Genomic DNA, 22,761 nt, shown 5'->3' on the forward strand with positions numbered 1-22,761 from the left:
AAGCTGCAGCTTGAAATACCTCTTGTATGGAGTTGAAGATAAGTCATAGAATATAAGTCATAGATTTGTTGTTTTTTTTTTTTGTAGTTAAAGTGCCTTAACCATGTGCAAAAGACTTTAGGACGTGAGCTGTCGCTGTTACCACGTTGAAATATGTGTGGGTAGATTAAGCGAGAGCGCTCTCTGCTGGTTGAAAAAGATTACAGCACCCTGTATTCCCAGGCGGTCTCCCATCCAAGTACTAACCAGGCCCGACCCTGCTTAGCTTCCGAGATCAGATGAGATTGGACGCATCCAGGCTGGTATGGCCGTAAGCTGAAGCTGCAGCTTGAAATACCTCTTGTATGGAGTTGAAGATAAGTCATAGAATATAAGTCATAGATTTGTTTTTTTTATTTGTTGGAGTTAAAGTGCCTTAACCATGTGCAAAACACTTTAGGACGTGAGCTGTCGCTGTTACCACGTTGAAATATGTGTGGGTAGATTAAGCGAGAGCGTTCTCTGCTGGTTGAAAAAGCTTACAGCACCTGGTATTCCCAGGCGGTCTCCCATCCAAGTACTAACCAGGCCCGACCCTGCTTAGCTTCCGAGATCAGACGAGATCGGGCGCATCCAGGCTGGTATGGCCGTAAGCAGAAGCTGCTTCTTGAAATACCTCTTATATGGAGTTGAAGATAAGTCATAGAATATAAGTCATTGATTTGTTTGTTTTATTTGTTGGAGTTAAAGTGCCTTAACCATGTGCCAAACACTTTAGGACGTGAGCTGTCGCTGTTACCACGTTGAAATATGTGTGGGTAGATTAAGCGTGAGCGCTCTCTGCTGGTTGAAAAAGCTTACAGCACCTGGTATTCCCAGGCGGTCTCCCATCCAAGTACTAACAAGGCCCGACCCTGCTTAGCTTCCGAGATCAGACGAGATCGGGCGCATCCAGGCTGGTATGGCCGTAAGCAGAAGCTGCAGCTTGAAATACCTCTTATATGGAGTTGAAGATAAGTCATAGAATATAAGTCATTGATTTGTTGGTTTTATTTGTTGGAGTTAAAGTGCCTTAACCATGTGCAAAACACTTTAGGACGTGAGCTGTCGCTCTTACCACGTTGAAATATGTGTGGCTAGATTAAGCGAGACCGTTCTCTGCTGGTTGAAAAAGCTTACAGCACCTGGTATTCCCAGGCGGTCTCCCATCCAAGTACTAACCAGGCCCGACCCTGCTTAGCTTCCGAGATCAGACGAGATCGGGCGCATCCAGGCTGGTATGGCCGTAAGCAGAAGCTGCAGCTTGAAATACCTCTGATATGGAGTTGAAGATAAGTCATATAATACAAGTCATTGATTTGTTGGTGATAATAATTTAGAAGCGCTTATTTGTTGGAGTTAAAGTGCCTTAACCATGTGAAAAACACTTTTGGACGTGAGCTGTCACTGTTACCACGTTGAAATATGTGTGGGTAGATTAAGCGAGAGCGCTCTCTGCTGGTTGAAAATGCTTACAGCACCTGGTATTCCCAGGCGGTCTCCCATCCAAGTACTAACCAGGCCCGACCCTGCTTAGCTTCCGAGATCAGATGAGATCGGGCGCATCCAGGCTGGTATGGCCGTAAGCAGAAGCTGCAGCTTGAAATACCTCTTATATGGAGTTGAAGATAAGTCATAGAATATAAGTCATTGATTTGTTGGTTTTATTTGTTGGAGTTAAAGTGCCTTAACCATGTGCAAAACACTTTTGGACGTGAGCTGTCGCTCTTACCACGTTGAAATATGTGTGGGTAGATTAAGCGAGAGCGCTCTCTGCTGGTTGAAAAAGCTTAAAGCACCTGGTATTCCCAGGCGGTCTCCCATCCAAGTACTAACCAGGCCCGACCCTGCTTAGCTTCCGAGATCAGACGAGATCGGGCGCATCCAGGCTGGTATGGCCGTAAGCAGAAGCTGCAGCTTGAAATACCTCTTATATGGAGTTGAAGATAAGTCATAGAATATAAGTAATTGATTTGTTGGTTTTATTTGTTGGAGTTAAAGTGCCTTAACCATGTGCAAAACACTTTAGGACGTGAGCTGTCGCTGTTACCACGTTGAAATATGTGTGGGTAGATTAAGCGAGAGCGCTCTCTGCTGGTTGAAAAAGCTTACAGCACCTGGTATTCCCAGGCGGTCTCCCATCCAAGTACTAACCAGGCCCGACCCTGCTTAGCTTCCGAAATCAGACTAGATCTGGCGCATCCAGGCTGGTATGGTCGTTAGCAGAAGCTGCAGCTTGAAATACCTCTTATATGGAGTTGAAGATAAGTCATATAATATAAGTCATTGATTTGTTGGTGATAATAATTTAGAAGCGCTTATTTGTTGGAGTTAAAGTGCCTTAACCATGTGCAAAACACTTTAGGACGTGAGCTTTCGCTGTTACCACGTTGAAATATATGTGGGTAGATTAAGCGAGAGCGTTCTCTGCAGGTTGAAAAAGCTTACAGCACCTGGTATTCCCAGGCGGTCTCCCATCCAAGTACTAACCAGGCCCGACCCTGCTTAGCTTCCGAGATCAGACGAGATCGGGCGCATCCAGGCTGGTATGGCCGTAAGCAGAAGCTGCAGCTTGAAATACCTCTTGTATGGAGTTGAAGATAAGTCATAGAATATAAGTCATAGATTTGTTGGTTTTATTTGTTGGAGTTAAAGTGCCTTAACCATGTGCAAAACACTTTAGGACGTGAGCTGTCGCTGTTACCACGTTGAAATATGTGTGGGTAGATTAAGCGAGAGCGCTCTCTGCAGGTTGAAAAAGCTTACAGCACCTGGTATTCCCAGGCTGTCTCCCATCCAAGTACTAACCAGGCCCGACCCTGCTTAGCTTCCGAGATCAGACGAGATCGGGCGCATCCAGGCTGGTATGGCCGTAAGCTGAAGCTGCAGCTTGAAATACTTCTTATATGGAGTTGAAGATAAGTATATAATACAAGTCATTGATTTGTTGGTGATAATAATTTAGAAGCGCTTATTTGTTGGAGTTAAAGTGCCTTAACCATGTGCAAAACACTTTAGGACGTGAGCTGTCGCTGTTACCACGTTGAAATATGTGTGGGTAGATTAAGCGAGAGCGCTCTCTGCTGGTTGAAAAAGCTTACAGCACCTGGTATTCCCAGGCGGTCTCCCATCCAAGTACTAACCAGGCCCGACCCTGCTTAGCTTCCGAGATCAGACGAGATCGGGCGCATCCAGGCTGGTATGGCCGTAAGCAGAAGCTGCAGCTTGAAATACCTCTTATAGGGAGTTGAAGATAAGTCATAGAATATAAGTCATTGATTTGTTGGTTTTATTTGTTGGAGTTAAAGTGCCTTAACCATGTGCAAAACACTTTAGGACGTGAGCTGTCGCTGTTACCACGTTGAAATATGTGTGTGTAGATTAAGCGAGAGCGCTCTCTGCTGGTTGAAAAAGCTTACAGCACCTGGTATTCCCAGGCGGTTTCCCATCCAAGTACTAACCAGGCCCGACCCTGCTTAGCTTCCGAGATCAGACGAGATCGGGCTCATCCAGGCTGGTATGGCCGTAAGCGGAAGCTGCAGCTTGAAATACCTCTTATATGGAGTTGAAGATAAGTCATAGAATATAAGTCATTGATCTGTTGGTTTTATTTGTTGGAGTTAAGGTGCCTTAACCATGTGCAAAACACTTTAGGACGTGAGCTGTCGCAGTTACCACGTTGAAATATGTGTGGGTAGATTAAGCGAGAGCGTTCTCTGCTGGTTGAAAAAGCATACTGCACCTGGTATTCCCAGGCGGTCTCCCATCCAAGTACTAACCAGGCCCGACCCTGCTTAGCTTCCGAGATCAGACAAGATCGGGCGCATCGAGGCTGGTATGGCCGTAAGCTGAAGCTGCAGCTTGAAATACCTCTTATATGGAGTTGAAGATAAGTCATATAATATAAGTCATTGATTTGTTGGTGATAATAATTTAGAAGCGCTTATTTGTTGGAGTTAAAGTGCCTTAACCATGTGCAAAACACTTTAGGACGTGAGCTGTCGCTGTTACCACGTTGAAATATGTGTGGGTAGATTAAGCGAGAGCGCTCTCTGCTGGTTGAAAAAGCTTACAGCACCTGGTATTCCCAGGCGGTCTCCCATCCAAGTACTAACCAGGCCCGACCCTGCTTAGCTTCCGAGATCAGACGAGATCGGGCGCATCCAGGCTGGTATGGCCGTAAGCAGAAGCTGCAGCTTGAAATACCTCTTATATGGAGTTGAAGATAAGTCATAGAATATAAGTCATTGATTTGTTGGTTTTATTTGTTGGAGTTAAAGTGCCTTAACCATGTGCAAAACACTTTAGGACGTGAGCTGTCGCTGTTACCACGTTGAAATATGTGTGGCTAGATTAAGCGAGAGCGTTCTCTGCTGGTTGAAGAAGCTTACAGCACCTGGTATTCCCAGGCGGTCTCCCATCCAAGTACTAACCAGGCCCGACCCTGCTTAGCTTCCGAGATCAGACGAGATCGGGCGCATCCAGGCTGGTATGGCCGTAAGCAGAATCTGCAGCTTGAAATACCTCTTATATGGAGTTGAAGATAAGTCATAGCATATAAGTCATTGATTTGTTGGTTTTATTTGTTGGAGTTAAAGTGCCTTAACCATGTGCAAAACACTTTAGGACGTGAGCTGTCGCTGTTACCACGTTGAAATATGTGTGGGTAGATTAAGCGAGAGCGCTCTCTGCTGGTTGAAAAAGCTTACAGCACCTGGTATTCCCAGGCGGTCTCCCATCCAAGTCCTAACCAGGCCTGACCCTGCTTAGCTTCCGAGATCAGACGAGATCGGGCGCATCCAGGCTGGTATGGCCATAAGCTGAAGCTGCAGCTTGAAATACCTCTTATATGGAGTTGAAGATAAGTCATATAATATAAGTCATTGATTTGTTGGTGATAATAATTTAGAAGCGCATATTTGTTGGAGTTAAAGTGCCTTAACCATGTGCAAAACACTTTAGGACGTGAGCTGTCGCTGTTACCACGTTGAAATATGTGTGGCTAGATTAAGCGAGAGCGTTCTCTGCTGGTTGAAGAAGCTTACAGCACCTGGTATTCCCAGGCGGTCTCCCATCCAAGTACTAACCAGGCCCGACCCTGCTTAGCTTCCGAGATCAGACGAGATCGGGCGCATCCAGGCTTGTATGGCCGTAAGCAGAAGCTGCAGCTTGAAATACCTCTTATATGGAGTTGAAGATAAGTCATAGCATATAAGTCATTGATTTGTTGGTTTTATTTGTTGGAGTTAAAGTGCCTTAACCATGTGCAAAACACTTTAGGACGTGAGCTGTCGCTGTTACCACGTTGAAATATGTGTGGGTAGATTAAGCGAGAGCGCTCTCTGCTGGTTGAAAAAGCTTACAGCACCTGGTATTCCCAGGCGGTCTCCCATCCAAGTCCTAACCAGGCCTGACCCTGCTTAGCTTCCGAGATCAGACGTGATCGGGCGCATCCAGGCTGGTATGGCCATAAGCTGAAGCTGCAGCTTGAAATACCTCTTATATGGAGTTGAAGATAAGTCATATAATATAAGTCATTGATTTGTTGGTGATAATAATTTAGAAGCGCATATTTGTTGGAGTTAAAGTGCCTTAACCATGTGCAAAACACTTTAGGACGTGAGCTGTCGCTGTTACCACGTTGAAATATGTGTGGGTAGATTAAGCAAGAGCGCTCTCTGCTGGTTGAAAAAGCTTACAGCACCTGATATTCCCAGGCGGTCTCCCATCCAAGTACTAACCAGGCCCGACCCTGCTTAGCTTCCGAGATCAGACGAGATCGGGCGCATCCAGGCTGGTATGGCCGTAAGCTGAAGCTGCAGCTTGAAATACCTCTTATATGGAGTTGAAGATAAGTCATATAATATAAGTCATTGATTTGTTGGTGATAATAATTTAGAAGCGCTTATTTGTTGGAGTTAAAGTGCCTTAACCATGTGCAAAACACTTTAGGACGTGAGCTGTCGCTGTTACCACGTTGAAATATGTGTGGGTAGATTAAGCGAGAGCGCTCTCTGCTGGTTGAAAAAGCTTACAGCACCTGGTATTCCCAGGCGGTCTCCCATCCAAGTACTAACCAGGCCCGACCCTGCTTAGCTTCCGAGATCAGACGAGATCGGGCGCATCCAGGCTGGTATGGCCGTAAGCAGAAGCTGCAGCTTGAAATACCTCTTATATGGAGTTGAAGATAAGTCATAGAATATAAGTCATTGATTTGTTGGTTTTATTTGTTGGAGTTAAAGTGCCTTAACCATGTGCAAAACACTTTAGGACGTGAGCTGTCGCTGTTACCACGTTGAAATATGTGTGGGTAGATTAAGCGAGAGCGCTCTCTGCTGGTTGAAAAAGCTTACAGCACCTGGTATTCCCAGGCGGTCTCCCATCCAAGTACTAACCAGGCCCGACCCTGCTTAGCTTCCGAGATCAGACGAGATCGGGCGCATCCAGGCTGGTATGGCCGTGAGCTGAAGTTGCAGCTTGAAATACCTCTTATATAGAGTTGAAGATAAGTCATATAATATAAGTCATTGATTTGTTGGTGATAATAATTTAGAAGCGCTTATTTGTTGGAGTTAAAGTGCCTTAACCATGTGCAAAACACTTTAGGACGTGAGCTGTCGCTGTTACCACGTTGAAATTTGTGTCGGTAGATTAAGCGAGAGCGCTCTCTGCTGGTTGAAAAAGCTTACAGCACCTGGTATTCCCAGGCGGTTTCCCATCCAAGTACTAACCAGGCCCGACCCTGCTTAGCTTCCGAGATCAGACGAGATCGGGCGCATCCAGGCTGGTATGGCCGTAAGCAGAAGCTGCAGCTTGAAATACCTCTTATATGGAGTTGAAGATAAGTCATAGAATATAAGTCATTGATTTGTTGGTTTTATTTGTAGGAGTTAAAGTGCCTTAACCATGTGCAAAACACTTTAGGACGTGAGCTGTCGCTGTTACCACGTTGAAATATGTGTGGGTAGATTAAGCGAGAGCGTTCTCTGCTGGTTGAAAATGCTTACAGCACCTGGTATTCCCAGGCGTTCTCCTATCCAAGTACTAACCTGGCCCGACCCTGCTTAGCTTCCGAGATCAGACGAGATCGGGCGCATCCAGGCTGGTATGGCCGTAAGCTGAAGCTGCAGCTTGAAATACCTCTTATATGGAGTTGAAGATAAGTCATATAATATAAGTCATTGATTTGTTGGTGATAATAATTTAGAAGCGCATATTTGTTGGAGTTAAAGTGCCTTAACCATGTGAAAAACACTTTAGGACGTGAGCTGTCGCTGTTACCACGTTGAAATATGTGTGGGTAGATTAAGCGAGAGCGCTCTCTGCTGGTTGAAAAAGCTTACAGCACCTGGTATTCCCAGGCGGTCTCCCATCCAAGTACTAACCAGGCCCGACCCTGCTTAGCTTCCGAGATCAGATGAGATCGGGCGCATCCAGGCTGGTATGGCCGTAAGCAGAAGCTGCAGCTTGAAATACCTCTTATATGGAGTTGAAGATAAGTCATAAAATATAAGTCATTGATTTGTTGGTGATAATAATTTAGAAGCGCTTATTTGTTGGAGTTAAAGTGCCTTAACCATGTGCAAAACACTTTAGGACGTGAGCTGTCGCTGTTACCACGTTGAAATATGTGTGGCTAGATTAAGCGAGAGCGTTCTCTGCTGGTTGAAGAAGCTTACAGCACCTGGTATTCCCAGGCGGTCTCCCATCCAAGTACTAACCAGGCCCGACCCTGCTTAGCTTCCGAGATCAGACGAGATCGGGCGCATCCAGGCTGGTATGGCCGTAAGCAGAAGCTGCAGCTTGAAATACCTCTTATATGGAGTTGAAGATAAGTCATAGCATATAAGTCATTGATTTGTTGGTTTTATTTGTTGGAGTTAAAGTGCCTTAACCATGTGCAAAACACTTTAGGACGTGAGCTGTCGCTGTTACCACGTTGAAATATGTGTGGGTAGATTAAGCGAGAGCGCTCTCTGCTGGTTGAAAAAGCTTACAGCACCTGGTATTCCCAGGCGGTCTCCCATCCAAGTCCTAACCAGGCCTGACCCTGCTTAGCTTCCGAGATCAGACGAGATCGGGCGCATCCAGGCTGGTATGGCCATAAGCTGAAGCTGCAGCTTGAAATACCTCTTATATGGAGTTGAAGATAAGTCATATAATATAAGTCATTGATTTGTTGGTGATAATAATTTAGAAGCGCATATTTGTTGGAGTTAAAGTGCCTTAACCATGTGCAAAACACTTTAGGACGTGAGCTGTCGCTGTTACCACGTTGAAATATGTGTGGGTAGATTAAGCGAGAGCGCTCTCTGCTGGTTGAAAAAGCTTACAGCACCTGGTATTCCCAGGCGGTCTCCCATCCAGGTACTAACCAGGCCCGACCCTGCTTAGCTTCCGAGATCAGACGAGATCGGGCGGATCCAGGCTGGTATGGCCGTAAGCAGAAGCTGCTGCTTGAAATACCTCTTATATGGAGTTGAAGATAAGTCATAGAATATAAGTCATTGATTTGTTGGTTTTATTTGTTGGAGTTAAAGTGCCTTAGCCATGTGCAAAACACTTTAGGACGTGAGCTGTCGCTGTTACCACGTTGAAATATGTGTGGGTAGATTAAGCGAGAGCGCTCTCTGCTGGTTGAAAAAGCTTACAGCACCTGGTATTCCCAGGCGGTCTCCCATCCAAGTACTAACCAGGGCCGACCCTGCTTAGCTTCCGAGGTCAGACAAGATCGGGCGCATCCAGGCTGGTATGGCCGTAAGCAGAAGCTGCTGCTTGAAATACCTCTTATATGGAGTTGAAGATAAGTCATATAATATAAGTCATTGATTTGTTGGTGATAATAATTTAGAAGCGCTTATTTGTTGGAGTTAAAGTGCCTTAACCATGTGAAAAACACTTTTGGACGTGAGCTGTCGCTGTTACCACGTTGAAATATGTGTGGGTAGATTAAGCGAGAGCGCTCTCTGCTGGTTGAAAAAGCTTACAGCACCTGGTATTCCCAGGCGGTCTCCCATCCAAGTACTAACCAGGCCCGACCCTGCTTAGCTTCCGAGATCAGACGAGATCGGGCGCATCCAGGCTGGTATGGCCGTAAGCAGAAGCTGCAGCTTGAAATACCTCTTATATGGAGTTGAAGATAAGTCATAGAATATAAGTCATTGATTTGTTGGTTTTATTTGTTGGAGTTAAAGTGCCTTAACCATGTGCAAAACACTTTTGGACGTGAGCTGTCGCTCTTACCACGTTGAAATATGTGTGGGTAGATTAAGCGAGAGCGCTCTCTGCTGGTTGAAAAAGCTTAGAGCACCTGGTATTCCCAGGCGGTCTCCCATCCAAGTACTAACCAGGCCCTACCCTGCTTAGCTTCCGAGATCAGACGAGATCGGGCGCATCCAGGCTGGTATGGCCATAAGCTGAAGCTGCAGATTGAAATACTTCTTATATGGAGTTGAAGATAAGTCATATAATACAAGTCATTGATTTGTTGGTGATAATAATTTAGAAGCGCTTATTTGTTGGAGTTAAAGTGCCTTAACCATGTGCAAAACACTTTAGGACGTGAGCTGTCGCTGTTACCACGTTGAAATATGTGTAGGTAGATTAAGCGAGAGCGCTCTCTGCTGGTTGAAAATGCTTACAGCACCTGGTATTCCGAGGCGGTCTCCCATCCAAGTACTAACCAGGCCCGACCCTGCTTAGCTTCCGAGATCAGACGAGATCGGGCGCATCCAGGCTGGTATGGCCGTAAGCAGAAGCTGCTGCTTGAAATACCTCTTATATGGAGTTGAAGATAAGTCATAGAATATAAGTCATTGATTTGTTGGTGATAATAATTTAGAAGCGCTTATTTGTTGGAGTTAAAGTGCCTTAACCATGTGCAAAACACTTTAGGACGTGAGCTGTCGCTGTTACCACGTTGAAATATGTGTGGGTAGATTAAGCGAGAGCGCTCTCTGCTGGTTGAAAAAGCTTACAGCACCTGGTATTCCCAGGCGGTCTCCCATCCAAGTACTAACCAGGCCCGACCCTGCTTAGCTTCCGAGGTCAGACAAGATCGGGCGCATCCAGGCTGGTATGGCCGTAAGCAGAAGCTGCTGCTTGAAATACCTCTTATATGGAGTTGAAGATAAGTCATATAATATAAGTCATTGATTTGTTGGTGATAATAATTTAGAAGCGCTTATTTGTTGGAGTTAAAGTGCCTTAACCATGTGAAAAACACTTTTGGACGTGAGCTGTCGCTGTTACCACGTTGAAATATGTGTGGGTAGATTAAGCGAGAGCGCTCTCTGCTGGTTGAAAAAGCTTACAGCACCTGGTATTCCCAGGCGGTCTCCCATCCAAGTACTAACCAGGCCCGACCCTGCTTAGCTTCCGAGATCAGACGAGATCGGGCGCATCCAGGCTGGTATGGCCGTAAGCAGAAGCTGCAGCTTGAAATACCTCTTATATGGAGTTGAAGATAAGTCATAGAATATAAGTCATTGATTTGTTGGTTTTATTTGTTGGAGTTAAAGTGCCTTAACCATGTGCAAAACACTTTTGGACGTGAGCTGTCGCTCTTACCACGTTGAAATATGTGTGGGTAGATTAAGCGAGAGCGCTCTCTGCTGGTTGAAAAAGCTTACAGCACCTGGTATTCCCAGGCGGTCTCCCATCCAAGTACTAACCAGGCCCTACCCTGCTTAGCTTCCGAGATCAGACGAGATCGGGCGCATCCAGGCTGGTATGGCCATAAGCTGAAGCTGCAGATTGAAATACTTCTTATATGGAGTTGAAGATAAGTCATATAATACAAGTCATTGATTTGTTGGTGATAATAATTTAGAAGCGCTTATTTGTTGGAGTTAAAGTACCTTAACCATGTGCAAAACACTTTAGGACGTGAGCTGTCGCTGTTACCACGTTGAAATATGTGTAGGTAGATTAAGCGAGAGCGCTCTCTGCTGGTTGAAAATGCTTACAGCACCTGGTATTCCGAGGCGGTCTCCCATCCAAGTACTAACCAGGCCCGACCCTGCTTAGCTTCCGAGATCAGACGAGATCGGGCGCATCCAGGCTGGTATGGCCGTAAGCAGAATCTGCTGCTTGAAATACCTCTTATATGGAGTTGAAGATAAGTCATAGAATATAAGTCAGCGATTTGTTGGTTTTATTTGTTGGAGTTAAAGTGCCTTAACCATGTGCAAAACACTTTAGGACGTGAGCTGTCGCTGTTACCACGTTGAAATATGTGTGGGTAGATTAAGCGAGAGCGCTCTCTGCTGGTTGAAAAAGCTTACAGCACCTGATATTCCCAGGCGGTCTCCCATCCAAGTCCTAACCAGGCCTGACCCTGCTTAGCTTCCGAGATCAGACGAGATCGGGCGCATCCAGGCTGGTATGGCCATAAGCTGAAGCTGCAGCTTGAAATACCTCTTATATGGAGTTGAAGATAAGTCATATAATATAAGTCATTGATTTGTTGGTGATAATAATTTAGAAGCGCATATTTGTTGGAGTTAAAGTGCCTTAACCATGTGCAAAACACTTTAGGACGTGAGCTGTCGCTGTTACCACGTTGAAATATGTGTGGGTAGACTAAGCGAGAGCGCTCTCTGCTGGTTGAAAAAGCTTACAGCACCTGGTATTCCCAGGCGGTCTCCCATCCAAGTACTAACCAGGCCCGACCCTGCTTAGCTTCCGAGATCAGACGAGATCGGGCGCATCCAGGCTGGTATGGCCGTAAGCAGAAGCTGCAGCTTGAAATACCTTTTATATGGAGTTGAAGATAAGTCATAGCATATAAGTCATTGATTTGTTGGTTTTATTTGTTGGAGTTAAAGTGCCTTAACCATGTGCAAAACACTTTAGGACGTGAGCTGTCGCTGTTACCACGTTGAAATATGTGTGGGTAGATTAAGCGAGAGCGCTCTCTGCTGGTTGAAAAAGCTTACAGCACCTGGTATTCCCAGGCGGTCTCCCATCCAAGTACTAACCAGGCCCGACCCTGCTTAGCTTCCGAGATCAGACAAGATCGGGCGCATCCAGGCTGGTATGGCCGTAAGCAGAAGCTGCTGCTTGAAATACCTCTTATATGGAGTTGAAGATAAGTCATATAATATAAGTCATTGATTTGTTGGTTTTATTTGTTGGAGTTAAAGTGCCTTAACCATGTGCAAAACACTTTAGGACGTGAGCTGTCGCTGTTACCACGTTGAAATATGTGTGGGTAGATTAAGCGAGAGCGCTCTCTGCTGGTTGAAAAAGCTTACAGCACCTGATATTCCCAGGCGGTCTCCCATCCAAGTACTAACCAGGCCCGACCCTGCTTAGCTTCCGAGATCAGACGAGATCGGGCGCGTCCAGGCAGGTATGGCCGTAAGCTGGAGCTGCAGCTTGAAATACCTCTTATATGGAGTTGAAGATAAGTCATATAATATAAGTCATTGATTTGTTGGTGATAATAATTTAGAAGCGCTTATTTGTTGGAGTTAAAGTGCCTTAACCATGTGCAAAACACTTTAGGACGTGAGCTGTCGCTGTTACCACGTTGAAATATGTGTGGGTAGATTAAGCGAGAGCGCTCTCTGCTGGTTGAAAATGCTTACAGCACCTGGTATTCCCAGGCGGTCTCCCATCCAAGTACTAACCGGGCCCGACCCTGCTTAGCTTCCGAGATCAGACAAGATCGGGCGCATCCAGGCTGGTATGGCCGTAAGCAGAAGCTGCTGCTTGAAATACCTCTTATATTGAGTTGAAGATAAGTCATATAATATAAGTCATTGATTTGTTGGTGATAATAATTTAGAAGCGCTTATTTGTTGGAGTTAAAGTGCCTTAACCATGTGAAAAACACTTTTGGAACGTGAGCTGTCGCTGTTACCACGTTGAAATATGTGTGGGTAGATTAAGCGAGAGCGCTCTCTGCTGGTTGAAAAAGCTTACAGCACCTTGTATTCCCAGGCGGTCTCCCATCCAAGTACTAACCAGGCCCGACCCTGCTTAGCTTCCGAGATCAGACGAGATCGGGCGCATCCAGGCTGGTATGGCCGTAAGCAGAAGCTGCAGCTTGAAATACCTCTTATATGGAGTTGAAGATGGGTCATAGAATATAAGTCATGGATTTGTTGGTTTTATTTGTTGGAGTTAAAGTGCCTTAACCATGTGCAAAACACTTTTGGACGTGAGCTGTCGCTCTTACCACGTTGAAATATGTGTGGGTAGATTAAGCGAGAGCGCTCTCTGCTGGTTGAAAAAGCTTGCAGCACCTGGTATTCCCAGGCGGTCTCCCATCCAAGTACTAACCAGGCCCTACCCTGCTTAGCTTCCGAGATCAGACGAGATCAGGCGCATCCAGGCTGGTATGGCCATAAGCTGAAGCTGCAGCTTGAAATACTTCTTATATGGAGTTGAAGATAAGTCATATAATATAAGTCATTGATTTGTTGGTGATAATAATTTAGAAGCGCTTATTTGTTGGAGTTAAAGTGCCTTAACCATGTGAAAAACACTTTTGGACGTGAGCTGTCGCTGTTACCACGTTGAAATATGTGTGGGTAGATTAAGCGAGAGCGCTCACTGCTGGTTGAAAAAGCTTACAGCACCTTGTATTCCCAGGCGGTCTCCCATCCAAGTACTAACCAGGCCCGACCCTGCTTAGCTTCCGAGATCAGACGAGATCGGGCGCATCCAGGCTGGTATGGCCGTAAGCAGAAGCTGCAGCTTGAAATACCTCTTATATGGAGTTGAAGATGGGTCATAGAATATAAGTCATTGATTTGTTGGTTTTATTTGTTGGAGTTAAAGTGCCTTAACCATGTGCAAAACACTTTAGGACGTGAGCTGTCGCTGTTACCACGTTGAAATATGTGTGGGTAGATTAAGCGAGAGCGCTCTCTGCTGGTTGAAAATGCTTACAGCACCTGGTATTCCCAGGCGGTCTCCCATCCAAGTACTAACCAGGCCCGACCCTGCTTAGCTTCCGAGGTCAGACAAGATCGGGCACATCCAGGCTGGTATGGCCGTAAGCAGAAGCTGCTGCTTGAAATACCTCTTATATGGAGTTGAAGATAAGTCATATAATATAAGTCATTGATTTGTTGGTGATAATAATTTAGAAGCGCTTATTTGTTGGAGTTAAAGTGCCTTAACCATGTGAAAAACACTTTTGGACGTGAGCTGTCGCTGTTACCACGTTGAAATATGTGTGGGTAGATTAAGCGAGAGCGCTCTCTGCTGGTTGAAAAAGCTTACAGCACCTGGTATTCCCAGGGGGTCTCCCATCCAAGTACTAACCAGGCCCGACCCTGCTTAGCTTCCGAGATCAGACGAGATCGGGCGCATCCAGGCTGGTATGGCCGTAAGCAGAAGCTGCAGCTTGAAATACCTCTTATATGGAGTTGAAGATAAGTCATAGCATATAAGTCCTTGATTTGTTGGTTTTATTTGTTGGAGTTAAAGTGCCTTAACCATGTGAAAAACACTTTTGGACGTGAGCTGTCGCTCTTACCACGTTGAAATATGTGTGGGTAGATTAAGCGAGAGCGCTCTCTGCTGGTTGAAAAAGCTTACAGCACCTGGTATTCCAAGGCGGTCTCCCATCCAACTACTAATCAGGCCCGACCCTGCTTAGCTTCCGAGATCAGACGAGATCGGGCGCATCCAGGCTGGTATGGCCGTAAGCAGAAGCTGCAGCTTGAAATACCTCTTATATGGAGTTGAAGATAAGTCATAGAATATAAGTCATTGATTTGTTGGTTTTATTTGTTGGAGTTAAAGTGCCTTAACCATGTGCAAAACACTTTAGGACGTGAGCTGTCGCTCTTACTACGTTGAAATATGTGTGGGTAGATTAAGCGAGAGCGCTCTCTGCTGGTTGAAAAAGCTTACAGCACCTGATATTCCCAGGCGGTCTCCCATCCAAGTACTAACCAGGCTCGACCCTGCTTAGCTTCCGAGATCAGACGAGATCGGGCGCATCCAGGCTGGTATGGCCGTAAGCTGAAGCTGCAGCTTGAAATACTTCTTATATGGAGTTGAAGATAAGTATATAATACAAGTCATTGATTTGTTGGTGATAATAATTTAGAAGCGCTTATTTGTTGGAGTTAAAGTGCCTTAACCATGTGCAAAACACTTTAGGACGTGAGCTGTCGCTGTTACCACGTTGAAATATGTGTGGGTAGATTAAGCGAGAGCGCTCTCTGCTGGTTGAAAAAGCTTACAGCACCTGGTATTCCCAGGCGGTCTCCCATCCAAGTACTAACCAGGCCCGACCCTGCTTAGCTTCCGAGATCAGATGAGATCGGGCGCATCCAGGCTGGTATGGCCGTAAGCTGAAGTTGCAGCTTGAAATACCTCTTATATGGAGTTGAAGATAAGTCATAGAATATAAGTCATTGATTTGTTGGTTTTATTTGTTGGAGTTAAAGTGCCTTAACCATGTGCAAAACACTTTAGGACGTGAGCTGTTGCTGTTACCACGTTGAAATATGTGTGGGTAGATTAAGCGAGAGCGCTCTCTGCTGGTTGAAAATGCTTACAGCACCTGGTATTCCCAGGCGGTCTCCCATCCAAGTACTAACCAGGCCCGACCCTGCTTAGCTTCCGAGATCAGACGAGATCGGGCGCATCCAGGCTGGTATGGCCGTAAGCAGAAGCTGCTGCTTGAAATACCTCTTATATGGAGTTGAAGATAAGTCATATAATATAAGTCATTGATTTGTTGGTGATAATAATTTAGAAGCGTTTATTTGTTGGAGTTAAAGTGCCTTAACCATGTGAAAAACACTTTTGGACGTGAGCTGTCGCTGTTACCACGTTGAAATATGTGTGGGTAGATTAAGCGAGAGCGCTCTCTGCTGGTTGAAAATGCTTACAGCACCTGGTATTCCCAGGCGGTCTCCCATCCAAGTACTAACCAGGCCCGACCCTGCTTAGCTTCCGAGATCAGACGAGATCGGGCGCATCCAGGCTGGTATGGCCGTAAGCAGAAGCTGCTGCTTGAAATACCTCTTATATGGAGTTGAAGATAAGTCATATAATATAAGTCATTGATTTGTTGGTTTTATTTGTTGGAGTTAAAGTGCCTTAACCATGTGCAAAACACTTTAGGACGTGAGCTGTTGCTGTTACCACGTTGAAATATGTGTGGGTAGATTAAGCGAGAGCGCTCTCTGCTGGTTGAAAATGCTTACAGCACCTGGTATTCCCAGGCGGTCTCCCATCCAAGTACTAACCAGGCCCGACCCTGCTTAGCTTCCGAGATCAGACGAGATCGGGCGCATCCAGGCTGGTATGGCCGTAAGCAGAAGCTGCTGCTTGAAATACCTCTTATATGGAGTTGAAGATAAGTCATATAATATAAGTCATTGATTTGTTGGTGATAATAATTTAGAAGCGTTTATTTGTTGGAGTTAAAGTGCCTTAACCATGTGAAAAACACTTTTGGACGTGAGCTGTCGCTGTTACCACGTTGAAATATGTGTGGGTAGATTAAGCGAGAGCGCTCTCTGCTGGTTGAAAATGCTTACAGCACCTGGTATTCCCAGGCGTTCTCCCATCCAAGTACTAACCAGGCCCGACCCTGCTTAGCTTCCGAGATCAGACGAGATCGGGCGCATCCAGGCTGGTATGGCCGTAAGCTGAAGCTGCAGCTTGAAATACTTCTTATATGGAGTTGAAGATAAGTATATAATACAAGTCATTGATTTGTTGGTGATAATAATTTAGAAGCGCTTATTTGTTGGAGTTAAAGTGCCTTAACCATGTGCAAAACACTTTAGGACGTGAGCTGTCGCTGTTACCACGTTGAAATATGTGTGGGTAGATTAAGCGAGAGCGCTCTCTGCTGGTTGAAAATGCTTACAGCACCTGGTATTCCCAGGCGGTCTCCCATCCAAGTACTAACCAGGCCCGACCCTGCTTAGCTTCCGAGATCAGACGAGATCGGGCGCATCCAGGCTGGTATGGCCGTAAGCAGAAGCTGCTGCTTGAAATACCTCTTATATGGAGTTGAAGATAAGTCATATAATATAAGTCATTGATTTGTTGGTGATAATAATTTAGAAGCACTTATTTGTTGGAGTTAAAGTGCCTTAACCATGTGCAAAACACTTTAGGACGTGAGCTGTCGCTGTTACCACGTTGAAATATGTGTGGGTAGATTAAGCGAGAGCGCTCTCTGCTGGTTGAAAAAGCTTACAGCACCTGTGTTGTGCAACTCATAGGTAGCTTGGCTGTCCAGTTATCAAGGCTAATGATAATTCTATTAAAGAATTATTAATAATTAATAAAGTTGACTATTTATCAAATTGTATTATCAAAAATGATAATTCTCGTAGGGGCACCACCGCCGGGGCCTTACTCCGGTGGAATTCGATAACTAAAACAGCAGAAAATCAGTCTCATATGATTTTTGAATTATCCTGCAGAACAGCAAATCTTACAGAATAACAGTGAAGGCGTGATGTCCGAACACTAGGCTCTGCTTAAACAAATCAATTTGTGACCAAATCTTGCATGAAATAACAACCACTCATAAAGAAATCAATCAGAATTTATTTACATACGGGTATCAAAAGGGATGTAAATAACTACCCGAATAAATCTGATGGCACACGACATTATTATAAAACCATTAACTAACAAGAAAAACAACAATCAATAAAATGAAACATAAACGTTAAATGCATGGAATGAAAAGAAAAGAATCAAATGTAATAATAATAAAGATGATAAAGAACACAATAATGATAACGTACAGTAATACGCATACAGTAATCTCATTAAACATAAGTTCAGCTTTACACCGTTCTAACTGACTGATCGCCCAAACGCCACCTCACGTCTCCTCTGGATTCTGGATCTGCGGGCTCTGTCGGTGGTGACCGGGTTCCTGCCGGGGTTCCCGGTGTCGGAGAGGTCCGGTTCAGCTTTGACCCCACCGCCGATCGCTTCTGGCGGGGATGCTCCGATAGCGAGCGGTCCCTCAGTCTCTGTCCTGCTCCTACTTCAAAAAGAAAAGGGCAACAGTTGCTGCAGCGGCGCCTCACGCCGGCTCTCTGGTCCTGACCGCGGCCTCAACACCGGCCTCGTTGCGACGGGGGGGCCGGTTCCTCCTTCGGAACGTCGGCTCACGTCCCTTGTGTGTCGCAGGGCTGCGGGAGGGGTTCGCGGGTCCAAGGCTGGAGCTTCTACAGCGGGTTCTGGCGGAGCAATCTTCCTGGACGCACGGTCCCTGGTGTGGAGAAAGTGCTCAAAGGAAGAAAGGAGTTAGCAGACAGAAAGAGTTGAGAGCGCCGTGCTCTGGTATCGGATTTTACGCCCGGCCTGTTAATGCAGGTCCGGAACGGCTCCCCCCCCACCCCAGGCTCTCGGGGAGTAGATGCGGCAGCGGCTGCACCGTCGGCAGGCACGTCTTGTCCGGTCCGCTGGCTGAGGGAGAGAGTGAGCACTGGGCAGGAAGGGAGCTTTTGAGTTTCGCGGGCTGCGTGATGTCACCAGCCCCTGGCAAGTGATTGGGTGCTTCCCGCTTTTGGGCTTGGGGCGGTTTTACTGAGAGGGACAGTCCCCCCCTTCAGAGCTTGCTTCCTGGGGCTCCATTTAGTCTGACCCCCCCTGGTGTCGTCACCCCAGGGAGTCTGTCCCTGGTCCCTTTGCGTTGTCTTTTCCTTTGTTCCTCCAGGTCTGGCAGGAACCCTGCTGGGTTTGTGGGGGCTATACTGCGCCTGACCCCCCTCCCAGGTGTCGTAAACCCCATGGAGTCTGTTATCTGGTCTGGAGTCATGCAGCATAAACTTTGGCTTGGCTTCGGCCCTTTACTGGCCCAAGAGAAATGTTCACCCACTCACATATGTCATGAATTCATAATCATATTAGTCCAATAGTCCAACACCTGGTATTCCCAGGCGGTCTCCCATCCAAGTACTAACCAGGCCCGACCCTGCTTAGCTTCCGAGATCAGATGAGATCAGGCGCATCCAGGCTGGTATGGCCGTAAGCAGAATCTGCTGCTTGAAATACCTCTTATATGGAGTTGAAGATAAGTCATAGAATATAAGTCATTGATTTCTTGGTGATAAGAATTTAGAAGCGCTTATTTGTTGGAGTTAAAGTGCCTTAACCATGTGCAAAACACTTTAGGACATGAGCTGTCGCTGTTACCACGTTGAAATTTGTGTGGGTAGATTAAGCGAGAGCGCTCTCTGCTGGTTGAAAATGCTTACAGCACCTGGTATTCCAAGGCGGTCTCCCATCCAAGTACTAACCAGGCCCGACCCTGCTTAGCTTCCGAGATCAGATGAGATCGGGCGCATCCAGGCTGGTATGGCCGTAAGCAGAACCTGCAGCTTGAAATACCTCTGATATGGAGTTGAAGATAAGTCATAGAATATAAGTCATTGATTTGTTGGTTTTATTTGTTGGAGTTAAAGTGCCTTAACCATGTGCAAAACACTTTAGGACGTGAGCTGTCGCTGTTACCACGTTGAAATATGTGTGGGTAGATTAAGCGTGAGCGCTCTCTGCTGGTTGAAAAAGCTTACAGCACCTGGTATTCCCAGGCGGTCTCCCATCCAAGTACTAACAAGGCCTGACCCTGCTTAGCTTCCGAGATCAGACGAGATCGGGCGCATTCAGGCTGGTATGGCCGTAAGCAGAAGCTGCAGCTTGAAATACCTATTATATGGAGTTGAAGATAAGTCATAGAATATAAGTCATTGATTTGTTGGTTTTATTTGTTGGAGTTAAAGTGCCTTAACCATGTGCAAAACACTTTAGGACGTGAGCTGTCGCTGTTACCACGTTGAAATATGTGTGGCTAGATTAAGCAAGACCGTTCTCTGCTGGTTGAAAAAGCTTACAGCACCTGGTATTCCCAGTCGGTCTCCCATCCAAGTACTAACCAGGCCCGACCCTGCTTAGCTTCCGAGATCAGACTAGATCGGGCTCATCCAGGCTGGTATGGCCGTAAGCAGAAGCTGCAGCTTGAAATACCTCTGATATGGAGTTGAAGATAAGTCATAGAATATAAGTCATTGATTTGTTGGTTTTATTTGTTGGAGTTAAAGTGCCTTAACCATGTGCAAAACACTTTTGGACGTGAGCTGTCGCTGTTACCACGTTGAAATATGTGTGGCTAGATTAAGCGAGACCGTTCTCTGCTGGTCGAAAAAGCTTACAGCACCTGGTATTCCCAGTCGGTCTCCCATCCAAGTACTAACCAGGCCCGACCCTGCTTAGCTTCCGAGATCAGACGAGATCGGGCGCATCCAGGCTGGTATGGCCATAAGCCGAAGCTGCAGCTTGAAATACTTCTTATATGGAGTTGAAGATAAGTCATATAATACAAGTCATTGATTTGTTGGTGATAATAATTTAGAAGCGCTTATTTGTTGGAGTTAAAGTGCCTTAACCATGTGCAAAACACTTTAGGACGTGAGCTGTCGCTGTTACCATGTTGAAATATGTGTAGGTAGATTAAGCGAGAGCGCTCTCTGCTGGTTGAAAATGCTTACAGCACCTGGTATTCCGAGGCGGTCTCCCATCCAAGTACTAACCAGGCCCGACCCTGCTTAGCTTCCGAGATCAGACGAGATCGGGCGCATCCAGGCTGGTATGGCCGTAAGCAGAATCTGCTGCTTGAAATACCTCTTATATGGAGTTGAAGATAAGTCATAGAATATAAGTCATTGATTTGTTGGTTTTATTTGTTGGAGTTAAAGTGCCTTAACCATGTGCAAAACACTTTAGGACATGAGCTGTCGCTGTTACCACGTTGAAATTTGTGTGGGTAGATTAAGCGAGAGCGCTCTCTGCTGGTTGAAAATGCTTACAGCACCTGGTATTCCCAGGCGGTCTCCCATCCAAGTACTAACCAGGCCCGACCCTGCTTAGCTTCCGAGATCAGATGAGATCGGGCGCATCCAGGCTGGTATGGCCGTAAGCAGAAGCTGCAGCTTGAAATACCTCTGATATGGAGTTGAAGATAAGTCATAGAATATAAGTCATTGATTTGTTGGTTTTATTTGTTGGAGTTAAAGTGCCTTAACCATGTGCAAAACACTTTAGGACGTGAGCTGTCGCTGTTACCACGTTGAAATATGTGTGGGTAGATTAAGCGAGAGCGCTCTCTGCTGGTTGAAAATGCTTACAGCACCTGGTATTCCCAGGCGGTCTCCCATTCAAGTACTAACCAGGCCAGACCCTGCTTAGCTTCCGAGACCAGACAAGATCGGGCACGTCCAGGCTGGTATGGCCGTAAGCAGAAGCTGCTGCTTGAAATACCTCTTATATGGAGTTGAAGATAAGTCATATAATATAAGTCATTGATTTGTTGGTGATAATAATTTAGAAGCGCTTATTTGTTGGAGTTAAAGTGCCTTAACCATGTGAAAAACACTTTTGGACGTGAGCTGTCGCTCTTACCACGTTGAAATATGTGTGGGTAGATTAAGCGAGAGCGCTCTCTGCTGGTTGAAAAAGCTTACAGCACCTGGTATTCCCAGGCGGTCTCCCATCCAAGTACTAACCAGGCCCGACCCTGCTTAGCTTCCGAGATCAGACGAGATCGGGCGCATCCAGGCTGGTATGGCCGTAAGCAGAAGCTGCAGCTTGAAATACCTCTTATATGGAGTTGAAGATAAGTCATAGAATATAAGTCATTGATTTGTTGGTTTTATTTGTTGGAGTTAAAGTGCCTTAACCATGTGCAAAACACTTTTGGACGTGAGCTGTCGCTGTTACCACGTTGAAATATGTGTGGCTAGATTAAGCGAGACCGTTCTCTGCTGGTCGAAAAAGCTTACAGCACCTGGTATTCCCAGGCGGTCTCCCATCCAAGTACTAACCAGGCCCGACCCTGCTTAGCTTCCGAGATCAGATGAGATCGGGCGCATCCAGGCTGGTATGGCCGTAAGCTGAAGTTGCAGCTTGAAATACCTCTTATATGGAGTTGAAGATAAGTCATATAATATAAGTCATTGATTTGTTGGTGATAATAATTTAGAAGCACTTATTTGTTGGAGTTAAAGTGCCTTAACCATGTGCAAAACACTTTAGGACATGAGCTGTCGCTGTTACCACGTTGAAATATGTGTGGGTAGATTAAGCGAGAGCGCTCTCTGCTGGTTGAAAAAGCTTACAGCACCTGGTATTCCCAGGCGGTCTCCCATCCAAGTACTAACCAGGCCCGACCCTGCTTAGCTTCCGAGATCAGACGAGATCGGGTGCATCCAGGCTGGTATGGCCGTAAGCAGAAGCTGCTGCTTGAAATACCTCTTATATGGAGTTGAAGATAAGTCATATAATATAAGTCATTGATTTGTTGGTGATAATAATTTAGAAGCGTTTATTTGTTGGAGTTAAAGTGCCTTAACCATGTGAATAACACTTTTGGACGTGAGCTGTCGCTGTTACCACGTTGAAATATGTGTGGGTAGATTAAGCGAGAGCGCTCTCTGCTGGTTGAAAATGCTTACAGCACCTGGTATTCCCAGGCATTCTCCCATCCAAGTACTAACCAGGCCCGACCCTGCTTAGCTTCCGAGATCAGACGAGATCGGGCGCATCCAGGCTGGTATGGCCGTAAGCTGAAGCTGCAGCTTGAAATACTTCTTATATGGAGTTGAAGATAAGTATATAATACAAGTCATTGATTTGTTGGTGATAATAATTTAGAAGCGCTTATTTGTTGGAGTTAAAGTGCCTTAACCATGTGCAAAACACTTTAGGACGTGAGCTGTCGCTGTTACCACGTTG

General features: G+C 45.9%; 60 non-coding genes and 4 pseudogenes across 60 annotated transcripts; all 64 read right to left on the bottom strand.

Moving 5' to 3' along the window:
- Window positions 1-197: 197 nt before the first annotated feature.
- Window positions 198-316, bottom strand: LOC133429259 (5S ribosomal RNA; annotated as a pseudogene).
- Window positions 317-515: 199 nt separating this feature from the next.
- Window positions 516-634, bottom strand: LOC133429614 (5S ribosomal RNA). Its single transcript, XR_009774533.1, has one exon. It is a non-coding gene; the product is annotated as a 5S ribosomal RNA (ribosomal RNA).
- A 199-nt stretch (window positions 635-833) lies between these two features.
- LOC133429764 (5S ribosomal RNA) lies at window positions 834-952 on the bottom strand. Its single transcript, XR_009774677.1, has one exon. It is a non-coding gene; the product is annotated as a 5S ribosomal RNA (ribosomal RNA).
- A 199-nt stretch (window positions 953-1,151) lies between these two features.
- LOC133429625 (5S ribosomal RNA) lies at window positions 1,152-1,270 on the bottom strand. Its single transcript, XR_009774544.1, has one exon. It is a non-coding gene; the product is annotated as a 5S ribosomal RNA (ribosomal RNA).
- Window positions 1,271-1,487: 217 nt separating this feature from the next.
- Window positions 1,488-1,606, bottom strand: LOC133429499 (5S ribosomal RNA). The gene has a single exon (XR_009774422.1). It is a non-coding gene; the product is annotated as a 5S ribosomal RNA (ribosomal RNA).
- A 199-nt stretch (window positions 1,607-1,805) lies between these two features.
- Window positions 1,806-1,924, bottom strand: LOC133429759 (5S ribosomal RNA). Its single transcript, XR_009774673.1, has one exon. It is a non-coding gene; the product is annotated as a 5S ribosomal RNA (ribosomal RNA).
- Window positions 1,925-2,123: 199 nt separating this feature from the next.
- Window positions 2,124-2,242, bottom strand: LOC133429273 (5S ribosomal RNA; annotated as a pseudogene).
- A 217-nt stretch (window positions 2,243-2,459) lies between these two features.
- On the bottom strand, window positions 2,460-2,578 carry LOC133429637 (5S ribosomal RNA). The gene has a single exon (XR_009774555.1). It is a non-coding gene; the product is annotated as a 5S ribosomal RNA (ribosomal RNA).
- Window positions 2,579-2,777: 199 nt separating this feature from the next.
- LOC133429019 (5S ribosomal RNA) lies at window positions 2,778-2,896 on the bottom strand. Its single transcript, XR_009773989.1, has one exon. It is a non-coding gene; the product is annotated as a 5S ribosomal RNA (ribosomal RNA).
- A 216-nt stretch (window positions 2,897-3,112) lies between these two features.
- Window positions 3,113-3,231, bottom strand: LOC133429649 (5S ribosomal RNA). Its single transcript, XR_009774566.1, has one exon. It is a non-coding gene; the product is annotated as a 5S ribosomal RNA (ribosomal RNA).
- A 199-nt stretch (window positions 3,232-3,430) lies between these two features.
- On the bottom strand, window positions 3,431-3,549 carry LOC133428992 (5S ribosomal RNA). Its single transcript, XR_009773963.1, has one exon. It is a non-coding gene; the product is annotated as a 5S ribosomal RNA (ribosomal RNA).
- A 199-nt stretch (window positions 3,550-3,748) lies between these two features.
- On the bottom strand, window positions 3,749-3,867 carry LOC133429253 (5S ribosomal RNA). The gene has a single exon (XR_009774211.1). It is a non-coding gene; the product is annotated as a 5S ribosomal RNA (ribosomal RNA).
- Window positions 3,868-4,084: 217 nt separating this feature from the next.
- LOC133429660 (5S ribosomal RNA) lies at window positions 4,085-4,203 on the bottom strand. The gene has a single exon (XR_009774577.1). It is a non-coding gene; the product is annotated as a 5S ribosomal RNA (ribosomal RNA).
- A 199-nt stretch (window positions 4,204-4,402) lies between these two features.
- Window positions 4,403-4,521, bottom strand: LOC133429671 (5S ribosomal RNA). Its single transcript, XR_009774588.1, has one exon. It is a non-coding gene; the product is annotated as a 5S ribosomal RNA (ribosomal RNA).
- A 199-nt stretch (window positions 4,522-4,720) lies between these two features.
- LOC133429237 (5S ribosomal RNA) lies at window positions 4,721-4,839 on the bottom strand. The gene has a single exon (XR_009774195.1). It is a non-coding gene; the product is annotated as a 5S ribosomal RNA (ribosomal RNA).
- Window positions 4,840-5,056: 217 nt separating this feature from the next.
- Window positions 5,057-5,175, bottom strand: LOC133428973 (5S ribosomal RNA). Its single transcript, XR_009773945.1, has one exon. It is a non-coding gene; the product is annotated as a 5S ribosomal RNA (ribosomal RNA).
- Window positions 5,176-5,374: 199 nt separating this feature from the next.
- LOC133429246 (5S ribosomal RNA) lies at window positions 5,375-5,493 on the bottom strand. The gene has a single exon (XR_009774204.1). It is a non-coding gene; the product is annotated as a 5S ribosomal RNA (ribosomal RNA).
- A 217-nt stretch (window positions 5,494-5,710) lies between these two features.
- LOC133429479 (5S ribosomal RNA) lies at window positions 5,711-5,829 on the bottom strand. The gene has a single exon (XR_009774404.1). It is a non-coding gene; the product is annotated as a 5S ribosomal RNA (ribosomal RNA).
- Window positions 5,830-6,046: 217 nt separating this feature from the next.
- On the bottom strand, window positions 6,047-6,165 carry LOC133429682 (5S ribosomal RNA). The gene has a single exon (XR_009774599.1). It is a non-coding gene; the product is annotated as a 5S ribosomal RNA (ribosomal RNA).
- A 199-nt stretch (window positions 6,166-6,364) lies between these two features.
- On the bottom strand, window positions 6,365-6,483 carry LOC133429615 (5S ribosomal RNA). The gene has a single exon (XR_009774534.1). It is a non-coding gene; the product is annotated as a 5S ribosomal RNA (ribosomal RNA).
- Window positions 6,484-6,700: 217 nt separating this feature from the next.
- On the bottom strand, window positions 6,701-6,819 carry LOC133429490 (5S ribosomal RNA). Its single transcript, XR_009774414.1, has one exon. It is a non-coding gene; the product is annotated as a 5S ribosomal RNA (ribosomal RNA).
- Window positions 6,820-7,018: 199 nt separating this feature from the next.
- Window positions 7,019-7,137, bottom strand: LOC133429163 (5S ribosomal RNA). The gene has a single exon (XR_009774126.1). It is a non-coding gene; the product is annotated as a 5S ribosomal RNA (ribosomal RNA).
- Window positions 7,138-7,354: 217 nt separating this feature from the next.
- On the bottom strand, window positions 7,355-7,473 carry LOC133428985 (5S ribosomal RNA). Its single transcript, XR_009773956.1, has one exon. It is a non-coding gene; the product is annotated as a 5S ribosomal RNA (ribosomal RNA).
- Window positions 7,474-7,690: 217 nt separating this feature from the next.
- LOC133429695 (5S ribosomal RNA) lies at window positions 7,691-7,809 on the bottom strand. Its single transcript, XR_009774611.1, has one exon. It is a non-coding gene; the product is annotated as a 5S ribosomal RNA (ribosomal RNA).
- A 199-nt stretch (window positions 7,810-8,008) lies between these two features.
- LOC133429238 (5S ribosomal RNA) lies at window positions 8,009-8,127 on the bottom strand. Its single transcript, XR_009774196.1, has one exon. It is a non-coding gene; the product is annotated as a 5S ribosomal RNA (ribosomal RNA).
- A 217-nt stretch (window positions 8,128-8,344) lies between these two features.
- Window positions 8,345-8,463, bottom strand: LOC133429584 (5S ribosomal RNA). The gene has a single exon (XR_009774504.1). It is a non-coding gene; the product is annotated as a 5S ribosomal RNA (ribosomal RNA).
- Window positions 8,464-8,662: 199 nt separating this feature from the next.
- On the bottom strand, window positions 8,663-8,781 carry LOC133429161 (5S ribosomal RNA). Its single transcript, XR_009774124.1, has one exon. It is a non-coding gene; the product is annotated as a 5S ribosomal RNA (ribosomal RNA).
- A 217-nt stretch (window positions 8,782-8,998) lies between these two features.
- Window positions 8,999-9,117, bottom strand: LOC133429706 (5S ribosomal RNA). The gene has a single exon (XR_009774622.1). It is a non-coding gene; the product is annotated as a 5S ribosomal RNA (ribosomal RNA).
- Window positions 9,118-9,316: 199 nt separating this feature from the next.
- On the bottom strand, window positions 9,317-9,435 carry LOC133429709 (5S ribosomal RNA). The gene has a single exon (XR_009774625.1). It is a non-coding gene; the product is annotated as a 5S ribosomal RNA (ribosomal RNA).
- A 217-nt stretch (window positions 9,436-9,652) lies between these two features.
- Window positions 9,653-9,771, bottom strand: LOC133429630 (5S ribosomal RNA). The gene has a single exon (XR_009774549.1). It is a non-coding gene; the product is annotated as a 5S ribosomal RNA (ribosomal RNA).
- Window positions 9,772-9,988: 217 nt separating this feature from the next.
- LOC133429747 (5S ribosomal RNA) lies at window positions 9,989-10,107 on the bottom strand. Its single transcript, XR_009774661.1, has one exon. It is a non-coding gene; the product is annotated as a 5S ribosomal RNA (ribosomal RNA).
- A 217-nt stretch (window positions 10,108-10,324) lies between these two features.
- LOC133429719 (5S ribosomal RNA) lies at window positions 10,325-10,443 on the bottom strand. The gene has a single exon (XR_009774634.1). It is a non-coding gene; the product is annotated as a 5S ribosomal RNA (ribosomal RNA).
- Window positions 10,444-10,642: 199 nt separating this feature from the next.
- Window positions 10,643-10,761, bottom strand: LOC133429443 (5S ribosomal RNA). The gene has a single exon (XR_009774370.1). It is a non-coding gene; the product is annotated as a 5S ribosomal RNA (ribosomal RNA).
- A 217-nt stretch (window positions 10,762-10,978) lies between these two features.
- On the bottom strand, window positions 10,979-11,097 carry LOC133429632 (5S ribosomal RNA). Its single transcript, XR_009774550.1, has one exon. It is a non-coding gene; the product is annotated as a 5S ribosomal RNA (ribosomal RNA).
- A 199-nt stretch (window positions 11,098-11,296) lies between these two features.
- Window positions 11,297-11,415, bottom strand: LOC133429249 (5S ribosomal RNA). The gene has a single exon (XR_009774207.1). It is a non-coding gene; the product is annotated as a 5S ribosomal RNA (ribosomal RNA).
- Window positions 11,416-11,632: 217 nt separating this feature from the next.
- On the bottom strand, window positions 11,633-11,751 carry LOC133429731 (5S ribosomal RNA). The gene has a single exon (XR_009774645.1). It is a non-coding gene; the product is annotated as a 5S ribosomal RNA (ribosomal RNA).
- Window positions 11,752-11,950: 199 nt separating this feature from the next.
- LOC133429638 (5S ribosomal RNA) lies at window positions 11,951-12,069 on the bottom strand. The gene has a single exon (XR_009774556.1). It is a non-coding gene; the product is annotated as a 5S ribosomal RNA (ribosomal RNA).
- Window positions 12,070-12,268: 199 nt separating this feature from the next.
- LOC133429559 (5S ribosomal RNA) lies at window positions 12,269-12,387 on the bottom strand. The gene has a single exon (XR_009774480.1). It is a non-coding gene; the product is annotated as a 5S ribosomal RNA (ribosomal RNA).
- A 217-nt stretch (window positions 12,388-12,604) lies between these two features.
- Window positions 12,605-12,723, bottom strand: LOC133429752 (5S ribosomal RNA). Its single transcript, XR_009774666.1, has one exon. It is a non-coding gene; the product is annotated as a 5S ribosomal RNA (ribosomal RNA).
- A 218-nt stretch (window positions 12,724-12,941) lies between these two features.
- LOC133428974 (5S ribosomal RNA) lies at window positions 12,942-13,060 on the bottom strand. Its single transcript, XR_009773946.1, has one exon. It is a non-coding gene; the product is annotated as a 5S ribosomal RNA (ribosomal RNA).
- Window positions 13,061-13,259: 199 nt separating this feature from the next.
- LOC133429044 (5S ribosomal RNA) lies at window positions 13,260-13,378 on the bottom strand. Its single transcript, XR_009774011.1, has one exon. It is a non-coding gene; the product is annotated as a 5S ribosomal RNA (ribosomal RNA).
- A 217-nt stretch (window positions 13,379-13,595) lies between these two features.
- Window positions 13,596-13,714, bottom strand: LOC133428975 (5S ribosomal RNA). Its single transcript, XR_009773947.1, has one exon. It is a non-coding gene; the product is annotated as a 5S ribosomal RNA (ribosomal RNA).
- A 199-nt stretch (window positions 13,715-13,913) lies between these two features.
- On the bottom strand, window positions 13,914-14,032 carry LOC133429073 (5S ribosomal RNA). Its single transcript, XR_009774039.1, has one exon. It is a non-coding gene; the product is annotated as a 5S ribosomal RNA (ribosomal RNA).
- A 217-nt stretch (window positions 14,033-14,249) lies between these two features.
- LOC133429403 (5S ribosomal RNA) lies at window positions 14,250-14,368 on the bottom strand. Its single transcript, XR_009774331.1, has one exon. It is a non-coding gene; the product is annotated as a 5S ribosomal RNA (ribosomal RNA).
- Window positions 14,369-14,567: 199 nt separating this feature from the next.
- Window positions 14,568-14,686, bottom strand: LOC133429033 (5S ribosomal RNA). Its single transcript, XR_009774001.1, has one exon. It is a non-coding gene; the product is annotated as a 5S ribosomal RNA (ribosomal RNA).
- Window positions 14,687-14,885: 199 nt separating this feature from the next.
- On the bottom strand, window positions 14,886-15,004 carry LOC133429016 (5S ribosomal RNA). Its single transcript, XR_009773986.1, has one exon. It is a non-coding gene; the product is annotated as a 5S ribosomal RNA (ribosomal RNA).
- A 216-nt stretch (window positions 15,005-15,220) lies between these two features.
- On the bottom strand, window positions 15,221-15,339 carry LOC133429101 (5S ribosomal RNA). The gene has a single exon (XR_009774066.1). It is a non-coding gene; the product is annotated as a 5S ribosomal RNA (ribosomal RNA).
- A 199-nt stretch (window positions 15,340-15,538) lies between these two features.
- LOC133429412 (5S ribosomal RNA) lies at window positions 15,539-15,657 on the bottom strand. Its single transcript, XR_009774340.1, has one exon. It is a non-coding gene; the product is annotated as a 5S ribosomal RNA (ribosomal RNA).
- A 217-nt stretch (window positions 15,658-15,874) lies between these two features.
- On the bottom strand, window positions 15,875-15,993 carry LOC133429413 (5S ribosomal RNA). Its single transcript, XR_009774341.1, has one exon. It is a non-coding gene; the product is annotated as a 5S ribosomal RNA (ribosomal RNA).
- A 199-nt stretch (window positions 15,994-16,192) lies between these two features.
- LOC133429414 (5S ribosomal RNA) lies at window positions 16,193-16,311 on the bottom strand. The gene has a single exon (XR_009774342.1). It is a non-coding gene; the product is annotated as a 5S ribosomal RNA (ribosomal RNA).
- Window positions 16,312-16,528: 217 nt separating this feature from the next.
- Window positions 16,529-16,647, bottom strand: LOC133429023 (5S ribosomal RNA). Its single transcript, XR_009773993.1, has one exon. It is a non-coding gene; the product is annotated as a 5S ribosomal RNA (ribosomal RNA).
- Window positions 16,648-16,863: 216 nt separating this feature from the next.
- On the bottom strand, window positions 16,864-16,982 carry LOC133429415 (5S ribosomal RNA). The gene has a single exon (XR_009774343.1). It is a non-coding gene; the product is annotated as a 5S ribosomal RNA (ribosomal RNA).
- Window positions 16,983-18,886: 1,904 nt separating this feature from the next.
- On the bottom strand, window positions 18,887-19,005 carry LOC133429271 (5S ribosomal RNA; annotated as a pseudogene).
- Window positions 19,006-19,222: 217 nt separating this feature from the next.
- Window positions 19,223-19,341, bottom strand: LOC133429534 (5S ribosomal RNA). The gene has a single exon (XR_009774456.1). It is a non-coding gene; the product is annotated as a 5S ribosomal RNA (ribosomal RNA).
- A 199-nt stretch (window positions 19,342-19,540) lies between these two features.
- Window positions 19,541-19,659, bottom strand: LOC133429154 (5S ribosomal RNA). Its single transcript, XR_009774118.1, has one exon. It is a non-coding gene; the product is annotated as a 5S ribosomal RNA (ribosomal RNA).
- Window positions 19,660-19,858: 199 nt separating this feature from the next.
- On the bottom strand, window positions 19,859-19,977 carry LOC133429205 (5S ribosomal RNA). Its single transcript, XR_009774166.1, has one exon. It is a non-coding gene; the product is annotated as a 5S ribosomal RNA (ribosomal RNA).
- Window positions 19,978-20,176: 199 nt separating this feature from the next.
- Window positions 20,177-20,295, bottom strand: LOC133429628 (5S ribosomal RNA). Its single transcript, XR_009774547.1, has one exon. It is a non-coding gene; the product is annotated as a 5S ribosomal RNA (ribosomal RNA).
- Window positions 20,296-20,512: 217 nt separating this feature from the next.
- Window positions 20,513-20,631, bottom strand: LOC133429633 (5S ribosomal RNA). The gene has a single exon (XR_009774551.1). It is a non-coding gene; the product is annotated as a 5S ribosomal RNA (ribosomal RNA).
- A 199-nt stretch (window positions 20,632-20,830) lies between these two features.
- Window positions 20,831-20,949, bottom strand: LOC133429510 (5S ribosomal RNA). The gene has a single exon (XR_009774433.1). It is a non-coding gene; the product is annotated as a 5S ribosomal RNA (ribosomal RNA).
- A 199-nt stretch (window positions 20,950-21,148) lies between these two features.
- On the bottom strand, window positions 21,149-21,267 carry LOC133429266 (5S ribosomal RNA; annotated as a pseudogene).
- Window positions 21,268-21,484: 217 nt separating this feature from the next.
- On the bottom strand, window positions 21,485-21,603 carry LOC133429743 (5S ribosomal RNA). Its single transcript, XR_009774657.1, has one exon. It is a non-coding gene; the product is annotated as a 5S ribosomal RNA (ribosomal RNA).
- A 199-nt stretch (window positions 21,604-21,802) lies between these two features.
- On the bottom strand, window positions 21,803-21,921 carry LOC133429216 (5S ribosomal RNA). Its single transcript, XR_009774177.1, has one exon. It is a non-coding gene; the product is annotated as a 5S ribosomal RNA (ribosomal RNA).
- A 217-nt stretch (window positions 21,922-22,138) lies between these two features.
- Window positions 22,139-22,257, bottom strand: LOC133429481 (5S ribosomal RNA). The gene has a single exon (XR_009774405.1). It is a non-coding gene; the product is annotated as a 5S ribosomal RNA (ribosomal RNA).
- Window positions 22,258-22,474: 217 nt separating this feature from the next.
- Window positions 22,475-22,593, bottom strand: LOC133429143 (5S ribosomal RNA). Its single transcript, XR_009774108.1, has one exon. It is a non-coding gene; the product is annotated as a 5S ribosomal RNA (ribosomal RNA).
- Window positions 22,594-22,761: the final 168 nt, after the last annotated feature.

Source organism: Cololabis saira, unplaced genomic scaffold (assembly GCF_033807715.1).
Source record: "Cololabis saira isolate AMF1-May2022 unplaced genomic scaffold, fColSai1.1 scf032, whole genome shotgun sequence".
NCBI classification, from domain to species: domain Eukaryota; kingdom Metazoa; phylum Chordata; class Actinopteri; order Beloniformes; family Belonidae; genus Cololabis; species Cololabis saira.